At 36.8% G+C, this 12,222-nt stretch overlaps 1 protein-coding gene across 3 annotated transcripts in view; it reads right to left on the bottom strand.

Annotated features, from left to right (window-relative positions):
- Nucleotides 1–12,222, bottom strand: part of PDE1C (phosphodiesterase 1C) — a 506,252-nt gene that overhangs the window by 389,465 nt on the left and 104,565 nt on the right. The gene's annotated exons all lie outside the window — the stretch shown is intronic.

Consider the following 12,222-nt stretch of genomic DNA (forward strand, 5'->3'; position numbering starts at 1 on the left):
AGAGCAGCTTATGGGCCCATAGTTGAACCATGCTCTGAAAAGTTGCATTTCAAGATAGAAAATACAGACAAAGATCCTCTCCATATTCATGAAGAGGAAGCATGCAGATGATGAATATGTGATTCACATGAGAATACTGTATTTCAGTAAACATTTCTATAATGACTGAGATTAGAAAAATTTTCACAGCACGATAAAGTGAAAAGAAATTTTTTTTCAACAAAACATTTTTGGTTCTCATCGAACCCAAACAATAATAAGTAAACTAAAATAGTAATAAATGTTTTAAAGAAGGGCAATATCAAAGCCCCAGCCCTGTCCTAGACTGTTCTGGCTGTTATCTGACTTGATCAAAGCTGTCATTCAGTAGAACTTGGGCTCCATCCACAAGGATCTAATTATAACAGCTCATTAGTGCAGTCTCACCTATAACCTGGCTCTAAGGCATAAACCCCAGGGAGAAGCAAGAAGCAGGCATAACATGGGCATTTTGAGAAGAATTTTGCTTATTTCTGTTTTAATCTCTTTCAGAAGGTAAATTATTGACAACAGTCTGCTTTAGGTGAACAAAACACAAAATGGAAAGACTTAAAAATATTGGATATGCCCAAGGGATGAGTCCACTGATACATGCCAACCATCAACAGAAGGGGACTGAGGTTTGTGCCCCCAGTGCTCTAGCACAGTGCTGAGCACTTCAGAGCCCCACGCTGGATGCTTCAAGACATACAGAAACCTTCACTACACATCCCTGCCCTCAAGGAGATTTGATGAGGCAGAAAAACGCAAGGCAGCTACTGACTGGTTCAGATTAGTACCAGTCTGATTTTTCCAAAGACATTTTTCCAGTCTTTGGAAAAAATGAGCTGGTTTTCCCCTACCCCTCATCCCCATCCCCTCCAAAAACGTTGTCAAAATAATGGTTCAAGACTTTGACATGGGCAAAAAAGTTTATTGTATATCTTGTCTAGTTCACCCAGCTCAGTTATCTCCATTTTTCATTACCTTGGAGCTATTTTACAGTTCTGTAAATTGGAGAAAACTAAGAGTAATGCAAATAATTCTTGTTTATAAAAACATAAGTTGTGTCCCATGGAATGCAATTAATTGTCTCCCTGTAGGTACTGATGAGTTTTGCCAGTTTTATATCTACTAAGCAAATTCACTTCAGCATTCCTGATGGACTTGTATATTTGTCTGCTCTTCAGATTCTCCTTCAAACCACTTGTAACATCTTACAGGTTTCTTCATCAATTGACACATATTCACTCTGTATTTGTATGAATTTTTAAAAATTATCCCTTAGCAATACCAAACTTCTCGAGCTGTCCACAACCAACATTTGCTGTACCCTTTTGAAAGTTCCATAATTAGCCTCACCACATCCAGTGGCCAGTTGAATTAACTATGGTACATTCATATAACAGGCTACTAATATCCCAAAGAGAAAGATCTCTGTAAACTGATAAGGAGTGATTTCCAATACGTATTGTAAGTGGGGAAAAAGTAACATGCATGAGTTATATATTATGCTATCTAGTATCTGATAGTATATTAAGCTATCTCTTGAGTAAGAAACAAGGGGAAATGCATTTGCTTATTTTTGCAAAAAAAAGACAAACAAGAAGAATAGACTAGAAACCATGAAAATGGTTACCTATGGGGGATAGGTAGGTAAAACAGGGAGAATAGGCTAGAGATGAGAGAAAGACTTCACATTTGTAGATAGTTTTTACTTTTGAACTATGTTAATGTTTTAATATCCAAAAATAAAATAAAATCAATAAGGAATAAAGAAATCCTAAAATTGAATACAAACAAACCTAACTGGATATCAAATTGGTAACATAATCATAATGGAAAATAAGACAATTTAAATATCTTTTGAATACACTACTCCAATTGTACATCCTTAGATCAATTCTAAGCACGTACACACAAGCACACATACTGCAAAGAAATCTTGAACTTCCCTCAGTAGGTTTCTAGTCAGTAGTAATCAAATCTATGTCAAGTATATTGTAGGATAGACTAAATGAGCAACTATAATGAGGGTGTTGGGATCCAGAGCTCTCAATTCGGGAGAAGGAACATACAAATAGGCCATGGAAGAACGCAAAGAAGAACCCTGTGGTGCTGGATTTGAATTAGAACTATCAGTATGAACTCACGATTATATTCAACAGGCCCTGACGAGATGTTTGCTGAATACATTAATCAGTAAATGATGGACTATTTCTCAAAAAATAAATCTTTAAGGCAAAAGGTGAGCCAGAACAGGTTCCACAATTTTAAGTAAAAAATACATCAGGGGAAATATAGTAAGAGTGAAGCAAAGAATACCATCATGTCCAGAGAAATGGGGCCTTTCTTAGCCCATCTTGAATTGCTTCTAAAATAGAGTCTTGGCCTAGTTTCTTTCTGGAAAGCAGACCTTAAGACAAGGGCTTGCGACAAGTAGTTTATTTTGGAAGTGATTTCAGGAAGCAAGAGTGGAGGACAGAGACAGTGAATCAGGGAACAACAAGGGAAAGCCAACACACAAGTGCAATATTGAGCTGTCACGAGTGTGGGTGTATTAACAATGTTTCTAGCTTCTAGTAAACTTGATGCTATAACATTTGCCTTACAGACATATGCCAGACATGCCTTGTTCTGGACAACCCGATAATATGCCTGACTCATGTTGTCTTAGCCTCCTGCCTCCCTCATCTTCCACTTCCTCCCCTCCTCCAACTCTTCAGGAAGAGTCCTCCTTCCAGGGGCACGCTTTTCAAATACAAACCAACCGATCCAGAGTCTACATCTCCAACCACATCCTTTACTGGGCTCTCACACCCTCGGCTGCTATCCATCTGCCCAAATCACTGTAAGGCCAGATACCAGACAACTAGGGACAGTCCCTATGCTCCAGAGCCCACTGAAATTATTCAAACGAGCCAATCCTAGACCCGCTTACCCAGCCTCACCTACTCCTTCCTGTGGAAACCACAATACGGCCCTTGCTCACAGTGCCCCCTCTCCCTCTGCCTCAGGACCAACCCCAGTGCTTCCCTGTGTGGCTCCCCATGGTGTGATATGGCCCCTTCTCTTGAGATCTATGAGTATAACTATCTTTTTTTAATATTAACAATTCATTTTTTAGAGCAGTTTTAGGTTCACAGCAAAACTGAAGGGAAGGTACATAGACTTCCCTGATATCCCCTGCCCCCACACATGCATAGCCTCCCCATTATCAACATCCCCCATCAGAGTGGTACCCTTGTTACAATTTTGAATCAGTCCATTTCATCTAGGTTATCAAATTTGTGTGTATAGAGTTGTTCATAGCATTCCTTTATTAGCATTTTAATGTCCATAGGATCTGTAGTGATGTTCTCTCTTTCATTTCTGATATTAGTAATTTGTGTCCTCTTTCTTTTATTCTTAGTTCACCTGGCTAGAGGCCTACTGAATTTATTGAACTTCTCAAAGAACCAACTTTTGGTTTCAATGATTTTCTCTGATTTCCTACTTTCAATTTCATTGATTTCTGCTCTAATTCTTATTATTTCTTTTCTTCTGCTTACTTTGGATTTAATTTGCTTTTCTTTTTCTAGTTTCCTAAGGTGGAAAAAATAAACAGTAAACAGATTACTGATTTTAGATATTTCTTCTTTTCTAATATATGCATTCAATGCTATAAATTTCCCATTAAGCATTGCTTTCACTGCATCTGATAAATTTTGATAAATTATGTTTTTATTTTCATTTAGTTCAAAATATTTTTAATTTCTCTTGAGATTTCTTCTTTGACTCAGGTTATTTAGAAGTGTGCTGTTTAATCCCCACATATTTTGGGACTTTCCAGTTATCTTTCTGTTACTGATCTCTAGTTTAATTCCATTGTGGTCTGAGAACAGACATTGTATGATTTCTATTCTTTTTAAATTTGTTAAGGTGTGTTTTATGGCCCAGAATGTGGTCTATCTTGGTGAATGTTTCATGTGAGCTTGAGAAAAATGCGTATTTGGCTACTGTTGGATGAAGTTAATGTATAGATGCCAATTACATTCAGTTGATTGATGGTGTGGGGTTTTTTCCCCTTTTAAATAAATTTTATTTCATTCATTAAAACAGCATCTACATACATAAAGATTGTTACATACATACAAGAGTTATTATTTATTCAGTATACAGATAATTCTTGATGCACATATGGATTCCCAGACCCCTTGCTATAACTTTGTGGTACATTCCCCTTTCACTACCCAATCCCAGAGGCAGGAAAATAGTTCTAAAGATTTATGATGATAATTTGGAAAAACAGTATTTGCAGTTATTTTTCCTAATTATCACCTAAACCACTATCCATTCATGGGTGTTATTACAATTAAAATTAATTTGTTATGAAAACTTTATAGTGTAAAAAAAAATCTGTTGTTTTTATTTATAGCAACTTTTGATAAGTAAATCTTTTTGTTTTGGTTTCTGAGGGAAGATTTCAGATTTTTTTGTTAGAACTTCAAAAGAGTCCATAACTAAATACAAAAAGATATAGACCACTGATTTAGAGACAGTTTTCTAACACAATTCCACCATATTGATGGTGTGGTTGAGGTCAACTATGTTCTTACTGATTCTCTGCCTGCCGGATCTGTCCATTTCTGAGAGAAGGGTGTTGCAAGTCTCCAACTATGATAATGGATTCATCTATTTCTCTTTGCAATTCTATTAGTTTTTGCCTCCATAGTTTGACACTTTGGTGTATGGTGCATATACCTTAAGGATTGTTATGTCTTCTTGGAGAATTGACCCCTGTATCATTATATAATGCCCTTCATTATCGCTGATCACTTTCGTTGCTTTGAAGTCTGTTTTGTTTGAATTAACATAGCTACTCCTGCTTTCTTTTGACTGGTGTTAGTATGGTATATTTTTCTCCAACAGTTTACTTTTAATCTATATGAGTCTTTATATTTAAAGTGGGATTCTTGTAGACAACTACAGTTGGGTCTTATTTTCTGATCCACTCTGAGAATCTCTGTCTTTCAACTGGTGCATTTAGAACACTGACATTCAAATGATTATTGATATAGGATTAATATCTACCATATTCATTACTGTTTTCTATTTGTTGCCCTTGTTTTTTGCTCCTATTTTTGTCTTCCACTGTTTTCCTGCCTTTTGTGGTTTTAACTGAACATCTTATATGATTCTAGTTTCTCTCTTTCTTAGCATATTGGTTACAGTTCTTTTCTTATTTATTTTTTTAGTGGTTGCTCTAGAGTTCACAACATACATTTACAGCTAATACAAGTTCACTTTCAAATAACACTAAACCACTTCACAGGGAGTGTGAGTACCTTATAATAACAAAATAATCCTAATTCCTTCCTCCCATCCCTTGTATCATTGCTATCAGGGATCTTCAGAGCTGTGGGTGATGCTCAGAATTACCCTCCTGAGGAATGAAAGAGGGAACACTTATCTGCAGGCTCTCGTCCCATGGACGAGGGTAACTCCATAGGGTATTAATTTCCTAGTCCTTCTGGGTCTACTAAGCACAACTGTGGGGCAATTCCCATATCATCAGAGAATCCCCGGGACATAAATCAACAGAAAGCAATACAGCTAGAGCTTAAAAAAAGGACCAAGAAAATGTGAAGCTAGGCTCAAGAGGTATCCAATATATAGTTTCCACACAGTTTTTGTATCCTAGAAAATACAACCAGAATCCTACGTACTACTTATTCCTGCCTTAGGAGGATCACAATGGCCCCCTGCCATGGCTCATCCCCACTCAATTTGAGTGAGCCTTTTGGAGCACTCTCCTCTTTGAGAGAGTGAGAAAGAACTCTTCCACTGATTCTCACAAACGTGGGCAGAGCACTCTCCTGGGACAATGGAATGGTCTGCTGACAAAATGAAAAATAAAAATTCCCCTGTTCTGATTTATTTTAAGCTGATTTTGAAAGCATGAAATGTTTCTGACTAAATAGAAGTAAAATTATGGAAACAGATATAGTCACACAGGTCTCTCTCAATAATATCAAAAACGCCATGAGGGAAATCACAGATAAACTAAGCCTTCAGGGTACCAAAAATAATGTGGCTCAGGTGCAGGAGACGAGCAACTCCACTCAGCCCACTCCATCTCATCTGCTTCTGCCCTCCCCACCTCTCCCCACCGCAGCTTTCCTCTCTCCTTTGTTCCTGACTCTCATTCGATGTCTTTTACATTCTCCTTTCCTGTTACCTCCCCTCTGTCCCTGCCATAAATCCTCTCCTTTCTCTTCACAAAGACAACTTTTCATGTACCCCATGAACCCTCCAGATTGATTATAAATCTTCCAGAGCCATGAACTCTGGTAGCAGCATCCGTAGCACTGTGCTTATCAAGAGAACAAGTGCTCAGATTCAGGTGTAACAAACATTTGTTCAGTACTTGCCATGTGCTGGGCATTGTCATCACGCCTTCATCTATGTTACCTTATTTAATCATCAAATCAACCCTTCAAAGTATTATTGAAACATTATTGAACACTGGGACATTAAGGCTCCAAGAGATCAAATAACCTACATCACTGAGTTAGAAAACAACAGATTGCTTTAACCAAAATTCTCATTCTCCTAATCCAGGGCTCAGGGTGATACATCACACTGTTTGTACTTTATTTTTGAGCAAATAAACATACACAAAGTGTAGATCAAGCAAAATGTTCTGCATTTTTTACTATGAAACAGACATCCTTTTACATATGAAATAAGATACACCGTATCTGTAACTAGGGAGAGCCTTGAAGTTGCTTAGTCTCTTGCATGAAGCAATTTGCAGCTTCCTTTAAAGAAGGAAGTTCTGGCTGCAGGGGGAGGATGAATGATGCAAGGTGAGTTTAATGGGTTGAGAAAAGATAAGAAAGCAAGAAAATGAGATGAGAAGAATCTAAATCAGAAATAACTAGAGATTCATTTTGAAGTGCGTCTAATGGTGGCAGCTTGATAAACTGCTGGCAGGAGGAGCCCAAGGTGATGTGGTAATCCCATTTAAATCTGACAAGTGACTTATCAACTCGATTCCTGATAAAAATACACAAAGATTATGCTGGCAGAAGGCTGAGAAGTTAGAGGCCTGCAAAGCAGAGAGGAAAGAAGAGATTTAATCCTCCAGAAGGGTAAAAAAACTTGGAAACCTTCAATGGGTCTCAAAATATCTATGACATGAGTTTGTATCCTCTGAGAGGATAAGGCTCCTAAAATTCACAAAGGGTAGGAAAATTGGGGCTGAGGTACAGAGGTCAGGAATGAACATAATAAAACCCAGATGAAGAGTTTTATGCTCACAAAATAAAACAATAATGATAGCACCAAAAAAAAGTATCGATAATGTTTTGAATATCTTTAAATCAGTCACATAGTTACTGCTCTATTATTTTCAATATGCTAATTCTTGGTTTTAGAAACTTTCAGAAATTCTGTCTTGTGCAATTTCAAAGAGATTTGAAAATTTAACTCAATTTCAGATATCACACACACCAAGGTGAGGGGGGATCCCCTATCAAAATGTAAGAATACAACTTGATTTATGATGGCATATTCTAAATTCTCAAATACATTCGGGTTTTTTTCTGAGTTATCCTGTTAGATTAACCTGTCTTTTTTTTAAATAACTGGATCACATTATTTTCCTTATTATGGCTTTATAATATCCATTAATATCTGATAGTGCAAGACTTTCTCCTTTCTCTTTTTGGCTATTCTTACTCGCTTAAGTCTCTAACGAAACTTTAGTTAAAATTGCTTTGTCAATTTCTAAAGAGAAATCTCCCTTTTGAATTTATATCAAGATGGTATTTAACAAAAATATAATTAATTGTTTAACTACTTTATTTAGCAAAATAATTATTATCATCTTAACAATCTATCATGCTGTCATCCAGGTAGATGACTGGCCCTTTCTGTATGGAACATCTGTTGTATTTATTTACCCATGCACCTTTTCCTCCCTCATTACTCCTTCCATGTGAGTCTGATGGGCTTTCAGTTATGTTACTCTACAGCCCTGGCCTCAGTGATAAGTTGAGGAGTGGGTATATGACCCAAGCTTGGATAATCACAGTTCTTCTCTAGTATTTTTCATACTGAAACCAAAAAGAGCCCTTTCTTTCCTATTAGATTGCTGGTGCTAGCAACCACATCCCAATACCTGAAGGAGCCTGCGAAAACAGAGCTAGGACACTAAGGAAGCAGAAAAAAGAAGAGGAGTCCTGAGAGTGGCATGCCCCTGGTTCTAATTCCTCATATCCCCAGATCTACAGCTCTCCTATGGGTCTATGAATTGCTACAGTACAAATTCCCTTTTGTAAAGGGAATTTTTGTAAAAGCAAATCCCCTTTTGAGCTTAAGAGTTTGTGTTGGGTTTCTGTCACCTGCCAACCAAAATGTCTTCCTATGTATTCAAGGCTTTTACTTCCTTCAGTATAGTTTTAATTTTCTTTTGTCCTGGAAATTCTTAGTTTTTTTCTGGGCACTTTACATGTTTACCCACCTTTGTTGATAGAGTACAGGTTTAGATTATATTTGCTAAATTGTTATTGCTAGAATATAAGAGAGCTATTCATTTAGTGTATTTACTTAACAGTCTGTCTCCTTACTAAACTCTTAACTCTTTTTTTAAGGATGTTCTCATTTCTTCATTTTTGTTTTCCTAAGCACATATACCATCCACAATAATTTTCCTTTTTCTTTTCTAATAGTTATGCCTCTTATTTCTGTTTCATGTCCTATTGCGTTGGCTAAAACTTCCAGAAGAATTTTAAACTATATTGGCAATAGCAAGCAACCTGATCATTTTGCTAGCTTCACTTCATTTTCTATGTATTAAAAGTCTGTGAAATTTTCTGTTGTAGCCTTATTATAAATTTCCATTTTTATAATCTAGTTTCAGTGATTGTCTGTTCCAAGAAATAAAAAATTCAATGATAACGGTTTTACTATCAATTGAGATGATTATGTGTTGTTTCCTCCCTCCCTCTCCCTCTCCCTCTCCCTCTCCCTCTCTCTGACCTACTGATGTGTTATATTGGTAGCTAAATGGAAAAAACTTATTTTCCAGATGGAATCAAATTTCCTCTAAGGAACTTTGTTGGGAAAATAATTTGATGGTGGGGGAAAGGGGTGAAGAGCCCTAAAGTCACAGATTGAAAAGAGATAACAAAGAAAGAGTTAAACTATTCTGCATGCAAAATGAAGAGAATTTAGAGGTGGGCAAGAGCAGAGAAGAGGGAAAAAGAAGGAGAGAAGAGAGAGAAGGTTGAGCAATATACCTCCAAGCTGGAACCATACTTGATAGAAATAAGTGAAGGACTTTCAAAGAACATATAAGTCTGAAATCCAGGTTTAAGTTAAATGCTGTGTGGAACTGCAATGTAATCACCTCTCTGGAACAGTAGAAGTCTTACACACTTTCTGCCTTATGAAAGTGATATTGAGGAGAGGATTAAAAAATTATGAAGAATGGGCTGTGTCTCATCTTTTGTTTGTCTGGAAAAAAGTAAATCAACATCTGCAAGACACAAAGTATAGGAAAAAATTCAACAGACTCAGGAAACAATGGCCAGAAGTAATGAGAAGAAACCTCTGAAAAATTTACTGATTGAATTTTAAGGATTAAAACTGGATGTGGGATGGGGGTTTGAGATAGTTGTATGTGGGTGTTAAAGAGCATGTCTATACAACATCTGGATTATACATTAAAACACTTTATAATAGAGAAGCCACCTTGCATTACTCAAATAAGTTCTATTTGGTCATTTGTATTGTTATTTTGGTATACTTATACATTTGCATTGCTAGAATTCTATTTGAGGTTTTTTGTAATTATATTCATAAAGGAGATTAGCCTTTAGTTTTTCTTTTTTGTGTGTGTGTGAGGAAGATTGGCCCTGAGCTAACATGTGCCAATCCTCCTCTTTTTGCTGAGGAAGACCCCGCCCTGGGCTAACATCCATGCCCATCTTCCTTTACTTTATATGGGACGCCACCACAGCATGGCTTGCCAAGTGGTGTGTCGGTGCGCGCCCGGCATCCGAACCAGAGAACCTGGGCCGCCGCAGTGGAGTGCGCACACTTAACCACTTGTGCCACTGGGCCGGCCCCTAGTTTTTCTTTTACATAGTCATCATCACAATAATAACCTATTCCCTGATATTTGAATGTAATTGTCTATAAAACTCTTGGGATCCAAAGTATTTTTAGCAAAGTAATTATTTCATAAATTTTTCAATGTCATCTTTTGCTGTTGCTGCATTCAGATTATCTATTTCTTTTGGAGTCAGTATTTTCCTTTAAAAATTGCCATTTTGCAGAGATTTTCAAATTTGTTAGCATAGATTTCTATGCATTTTCTGTTTTAATCTTCATCTATGTATTAACAGTTTTGAGTATTTATTTATTTATTTTCTTCTCTCATTACTTTCTAGAGCTGTGCTATCCAATATGGTAGCCATTAGTCTAGGTGGCAATTTAAATTTAGATTAATCAAAAAGAAGACATACAAATGGCCAATAGGTACATGAAATGATGTTCAACATCATTAATCATCAGGGAAATGCAAATCAAAACCACAATGAAATATCACCTCACACTTGTTAGAATGGCTGTTATCAAAAAGACAAGAAATAACAAATGTTGGCAAGGATGTGGAGAAAAGGGAACCCTTGTGCACTGCTGGTGAGAATGTACATTGGTGCAGCCACTATGGAAAACAGTATGGAGGCTCCTCAAAAAATTAAAAACGGAACTACCATAGGATCCATCAATTCCATTTCTGGGTATTTATCCAAGAAAATGAAAACAGTAATTCAAAAAGATATATGCACCCCCATGTTTCCTTTAAGTCAATAAATCCAAAATATTATCATTTTAACAATTAATCAATATAAAAAATTATTAATGGGGTTTTTATTATTCTTTTTTTTCAAAATCCAGTGTGTATTTTAGACTTACAGCACATTTCAGTTAGCACTAGCCACATTTCAAGCGCTCAGTAGCCACACTGTATGGGACAGCACAGCTCTACAGAATTTATTTTGATTCATGTTTCAACTGGCTGAAGTATATCCTTGAATAATTCTTTCCGAGAAGGACATGTTGGTTAATGAGATACGCATGGACAACAACTTAGGTACAGATTTACTGAATTCACATTAAACTCTGAACATATATTTTCTTTTTTTTCCCCCCCCAAAGCCCCAGTAGATAGTTGTATGTCATAGCTGCACATCCCTCCAGTTGCTGTATGTGGGATGCGGCCTCAGCATGGCCAGAGAAGCAGTGCGTCAGTGCGCGCCCAGGATCCGAACCCGGGCTGCCAGCAGTGGAGCGCACGCACTTAACCGCTAAGCCACAGGGCCGGCCCATGAACATATATTTTCTTAATTACCTTTTGCTATTTATATGCAGTAGAAGAAAATTAGGAACCAAGTCTGATAGTTGTTTTTATTCCTTTGTAGGCAAACATTTTTCTTTATATTTGTATTTCAAAAATTTTGCTAGCATATATGTAATTGTGGGTTATTTTTACTAGTTTTTAATTTTATTTTTCTGAAACACAATGAGCCCTTTCAATATGCAAACTCAGGCCTTACTTTCTTCTGTTCAAACAAGCTACCGTCAACTTTACCTTTGATAACTGCTTCTGTTCCAGTTGTTGGCTTTAGTCTCAGACTATCTGTGATTCACTTATTTATGTCAGTTCTTTCTTCTCTGACCTCCTATTATCTTTTCTCATCATTTTCTTTTCTTTTTATTGATTTTTTTTAAATTTTGTTTTATTGCAGTCACATTGGTTTATAACATTGTATAAAGTTCAGGCGTACATCATTATACTTCTATTTCTGCATAGATTACATCATGTTCACCACCCAAATACTAATTACAGTCCATCACCACACACACGTGCCTAATCATCCCTTTCGTCCTTCTCCCTCCCCCCTTCCCCTCTGGTAACCACTAACCCACTCTCTGTCTCTATGTATTTGTTTGTTGTTGTTTTCATCTTCTACTTATGAGTGAGATCATACGGTATTTGACCTTCTCCCTCTGACTTATTTCGCTTAGCATAATACCCTCAATGTCCATCCCTGTTGTCACAAATGGCTGGATTTTATCATTTCTTATGGCTGAGTAGTATTCCGTTGTGTATATATACCACATCTTCTTTATCCATTCGTCCCTTGATGG

Source organism: Ceratotherium simum, chromosome 1 (assembly GCF_057802395.1).
Source record: "Ceratotherium simum simum isolate JZ-2026a chromosome 1, ASM5780239v1, whole genome shotgun sequence".
NCBI lineage: Eukaryota > Metazoa > Chordata > Mammalia > Perissodactyla > Rhinocerotidae > Ceratotherium > Ceratotherium simum.